This window comes from Notolepis coatsorum (assembly GCF_963971535.1).
Source record: "Notolepis coatsorum genome assembly, contig: SCAFFOLD_1167, whole genome shotgun sequence".
Lineage (NCBI taxonomy): Eukaryota > Metazoa > Chordata > Actinopteri > Aulopiformes > Paralepididae > Notolepis > Notolepis coatsorum.
This window is the reverse complement of record NW_028173526.1, coordinates 20,001-25,000: the sequence shown is the minus strand read 5'-3', so window position 1 is coordinate 25,000 and position 5,000 is coordinate 20,001. Positions and strand designations below refer to the sequence as shown.

The window sequence follows — 5,000 nt, the reverse complement described above, 5'->3', positions numbered from 1 at the left end:
ACAAAAGAAGGAGACGAAGGAGACAGGGCTGATGGTCGGGACATGCAGGAAGCATAACGCCAGAACAAGACAAGAAGAAATAAAAGAGAGAGGAGAGAGAGAAGAGAGGAGAGAGTGAGAGTAAGAGAGAAGAGAGAGGTGAGAGAGAGAGGAAGAGAGAAGAGAGAGGTGAGAGAGAGAGGAAGAAAGAGGTGGGAGAGAGGAAGAGAGAGGTGAGAGAGAGGAAGAGAGAAGAGAGAGGTGGGAGAGAGGAAGAGAGAGGTGAGAGAGAGGTGGGAGAGAGGAAGAGAGAGGTGAGAGAGAGGAAGAGAGAGGTGAGAGAGAAAGGAAGAGAGAGGTGAGAGAGAGGAAGAGAGAAGAGAGAGGTGAGAGAGAGAAGAGAGAAGAGGTGTGAGAGAGAAAGAGATAGATGAAGAGAAGAGATAGAAGGGAGAAGAGAGGAGAGAGAAGGAGGACGAGAGAAGAGAGAAGGAAGAGAGAGAGAGAAGGAGGAAGAGAGAGAGAGAAGGAGGAAGAGAGAGAAGAAGGAAGAGAAACTCATGGAAAAACATGAAACAAATGCTCTTCACCTTAATTCTTCAGGTTGGAGCTGATGATGTCATAAAATATGTAGCTGCTCTTTGGTCATTCATGAACCCCGAAATAAACACAAATAATAATAATAATAATTAATAATAATAATAATAATAATAATAATAATAATAATAATAATAATAATAATAATAATAATAATAATAATAATAATAATTATAATAATAATAATAATAATAATAATAATAATAATAATAATAATAATAATAATAATAATAATAATAATAATAATAATAATAAAATAATAGTACTATAAAAGAAAAACAGAAGAATGTTGGAAGGAGCCCCTGCAGCTAAGCGTTTCTACTTTAGGATTAGACGTCAACCACTGGTGACAGGTTGTTCTCATCAGAGGGACTCCAGGTCTCTACCACTCTGCGGAACCCCACAGGACCAGGGGGGGGGGGGGGGGGGGGGGTGGTTGGGGAAAGGGGAGGGGGGGTCGGGGTTAGTGAAGAATTACAGTGAACAGCATTGCAGCATTAAAAAAGGAAGGACTAATAGCAGAGAAGAAGTTAAATAAAAAATACAGAGAGAGAGAGAGAGAGAGAGAGAGAGAGAGAGAGAGAGAGAGAGAGAGAGAGAGAGAGAGAGAGAGAGAGAGAGAGAGAGAGAGAGAGAGAGAGAGAGAGAGAGAGAAATAGTGGAGGATATTCCATCACAGATAAGCAGAAACACATATTATTGGTCAGTCTGTGGAAAACAATGGACACGGGTGCATACTGTATTTCTCATGCATGTCAAGCATGTTGCAACTTGCAAGTGACAATGAAATAAAGAGTAATGAAGGTTAAGTCAGAAAAAAGGAAAGAGCACAAAAAACAGAGCAAATTATCAAAGCATTTTTTTGGGGCCAAGACAACCTGGACCCAACAGTGCTTGAGGGCTGATTAAAGACTCCAAACCCCACAATGCAACAGTGCCGAGGGCTGATTAAAGACGCCAAACCCCACAAGCAGTGCAGGTATAGCCAGAAACACAGCGACCCTGATAAGCCTACAACACTACATGGGTGAATATCCGACTAGGGGTGACAGCAACACTGACCGCTCAGTGATCACACAGTGAAAACACCAGCGCGTGTCACATTGGGGCGACAGCGGTTTTGGTGCAGTGTGAGGTGACTTGAGTTTGGCAGGGGTTCCTGTTTACAGCAAGAGTGTCTATTGGTCTGTGTGTCTGCATGCAAGAGAGAGAGAGAGAGAGAGAGAGAGAGAGAGAGAGAGAGAGAGAGAGAGAGAGAGAGAGAGAGAGAGAGAGAGAGAGAGTGACATCATCTGAGAGATGTGGGAGGAGTTGGGGAAGTGTGTCACAGGCTGATGTGGCATTAACTGAATCTCTGATAGGATGAGTGACAAAGCCACTGTTGTTTAATGACAGGGCATTGTTAAGCCCAATTACAGTTTCACAGGACCCATTACAGGGGTGCTGGGCAGGCCATGTGAGCAGCGCGGCGCGTGAGCGGCACGGAGAGCGGAGCGGGCGGTTTTGACGTGAGCGAGGAGTGGGTTTTAAAATGGGTCGGCGCGACGTCCGGAGCGAGAGTTCTCCTCCACTCCAATCCACTCCAGGCCACTCACAGTGGTTTAACACTGATGTAATATACATGTAGTACAATGCCAAAGCAACAGATGGCGATGTACAAACATGAAGGCCATTTTCAACCAATGAGAAGGGTGAACCTGTGATATCCTGTTCAGGCTTTGTCACTCACATCCTGTTAGAAAAAGTATCGACGCCATTGTTGTTGTCGTTAGCTTACATGATAACGTTAATAACAGCGACCATAGCATTGTGGCTCGGCTAGCTATCATCGCTTAACACTTTGAGTGCCACTCACGAGATTTCTCGTTTTTTTTTAGGTGGTTGCATGCCACTCACGAGATTTCTCGGAATTATTATTATTATTTTTTTTTTGCGATCTGAAAAATTATTGCATCACCCGAGCCTACCCGAGTATAGCCGAGGGGCGCCGGCGATCACTGTGGAAAAAAGCGCCCCCTGTCGTCTCCCAGATGACATAAGTGATTTTGGAATGGACTCAATGAAAATGAATGGGGAAAAAAATCCGGTACTCCACATTTTCCAGTTCACTGATCCAGCCGGGGTTACTAGAGTTCATTCTGGAGCCTCAGAGCCCCGCGGATCATGGAGTTCTACTGTATCGCGTTGGATCCATACACGTATCGATTTTTTCGAATGGTGATCAGGAATTGGAATATACCAGTTGGATACCATCTGATGTCAGGTAAGGACTCTATGTTATCAGTGGTAGGATAATCAGAGTAAGTTTGATGAAGTTATAAGCTGTTTTGTGAAATGTCTTCTTTCGGTTTCACTGTAAAAGTCTGTGAGGAAATCAACGGAGCGATTATCAGTGCGCGGCCGTAATGTGCGTGCGTGCACGTATAATATTGATCATCTAGCGTTTATTTGAAAACGATTCATAAAAAGGCCGACGAATATCAACGTTGTGGAATATTCCACTAAAAGACGATTTTCATAGAATGCTCCAGAATGAGCTGTTTTTTATATCAAAACGGGGGCTTTTCTAACTGCTCTGAAACGGCAACGACGCGATAAAAAAACTATCTGCCTTCACAGCACTGACTGGAAAATAGTCTTTGATAATGCGATGGGCAGATTAGACACATAGCCATAATTTAAAACATAGATTAGGCGATATTAACGTTAACATTGGCGCCGATGGTGGCATTCAAGCGGTAAAACGGAAAACCAGGCGTGGCGCTGAAAGTGTTAATAGAGCTAGTGAATGGATAAACAATGTTATTTAACATTGCAGAATGGGTACAATTACAATGCGGCTCAATACAAACAATTGTTAATGGGCCCAGGGGGTGTAGACTGTTGTAGTTTGAGCTAATTTACACCATGCTCCAAAAAAAGAAATCTGCCGAGCGATGTGGCGCGGGGAGCGGGGAGCGCTCGATTCAAGGTGAGCGGTGAGCGAGCGGAGAGCGACTTGGGGGCGGGGTCAACATGAGCGATTAGCGGAGCGGACCAAGCTTTAAAGAGCGAAGAGCGGATTTCTCGCCCGCGCCGATCCGCTCACGTGGCCTGGTGCTGGGTCATATTACTGACATCTCATTAAAGGGGTGCTGGTCAGTGGGTCATATTACTGACATCTCATTAAAGGGGTGCTGGGTCATACAACTAAACCGCACCTTTGATTACACTGTTTACTTCTCATATTTAGAGTTAATTATATTGTTTACACTGTTTATTTTTTATTATTATTTGTATTATAATTGTATTGCCTATATTTATGTCTTTCTACTATTTCCCTGCCCATACCCTGTACCTCCCCTCCCCCCTCCCTCATGCTGCTATGATGGTTCATGTAACTGACATCATTAAAAGGGTGCTGGGTCATTAACCTTTTAAGCCCGAGCAGTCCGGTACCGGTACGAGATTGATATCACGCCATAAATCCATCAATACAGACTGTATTAATTAATGTTGCATTCTTTTTCAAATAAGACCCTAACCGTATCAAAACATCAGTCAAAGTGTATATTTTCAGCACTACATTTGTTTACCAATGATTTTAAGTGTTATTAGTGAAATGTGAGTTTATAGAAATCTCAGCGCATCGAGTCGGAAAAAGGCACTTATTGACGCAAGGACTTGGCGCAACCTACTGTAACTTGAGTGTAGTCTTTTGAGAGAAGAGACCCAGGGCTTTCGATGGGCTTTCGAATTTCAAGAAACTACACTTCCCCAGCTCACGCCAGCCCCTGTCAATCATCTGACTTCTTTTTTTTCTTCTTCATTTTCGGGATTATATCTCACGGGTGGAACAAACCTGAACGTTATTGCCATAAAATAGAACGCAGTTAGTTTCTCTACCTTTCTGTGAACGTGTAGCAAAAAAACTTGTCACAATCAGCTATTTTCATTACAAAAAAGGAAATTTCATTCACGGTTTTTGCTGCCCTGTCAGGGGTGCCTGGTGGTACTAAATCCAAATTGAACTCTGCCATTGGAAAGGGGAGATTTGGCCCGATCCATAGATCTGTGACTTGGCCATATTAAGGTCATGTATAGGCCTGATATTCTATATTCTATAATCATATTTCAAATGGCATGTGTCCGGATGGCAGAATTCAGTACTGTATCTACAAAGCCTCCTGTAAATCATCTGCCCTTTATTAATTTGCTTAGATTCTTTTGTACACGTGATCTCAAGAAGGTGCTGAATGCATTTTTCATGTCTGGTCAATTTTAGCATGGTGTTATTCACCATCAAAGATTAAAAAAGAAAAAGAAAAGAAAAGAAAATGTATATTCTCCTTTGGTTCATTACAATGAATTGACTCTAGCCTAGTAACAGACACAATATTTCTGACACTGGGAATACATTCCCTGAGATCCATAGATGTCCCTAG

The 5,000-nt window shown here is 42.8% G+C and overlaps 1 protein-coding gene across 1 annotated transcript in view; it reads right to left on the bottom strand.

The window, feature by feature from the left end:
- The window catches only part of LOC311247762 (small G protein signaling modulator 2-like), a gene marked incomplete at both ends in the record, with an annotated part of 45,156 nt that overhangs the window by 22,829 nt on the left and 17,327 nt on the right, over positions 1 to 5,000 (bottom strand).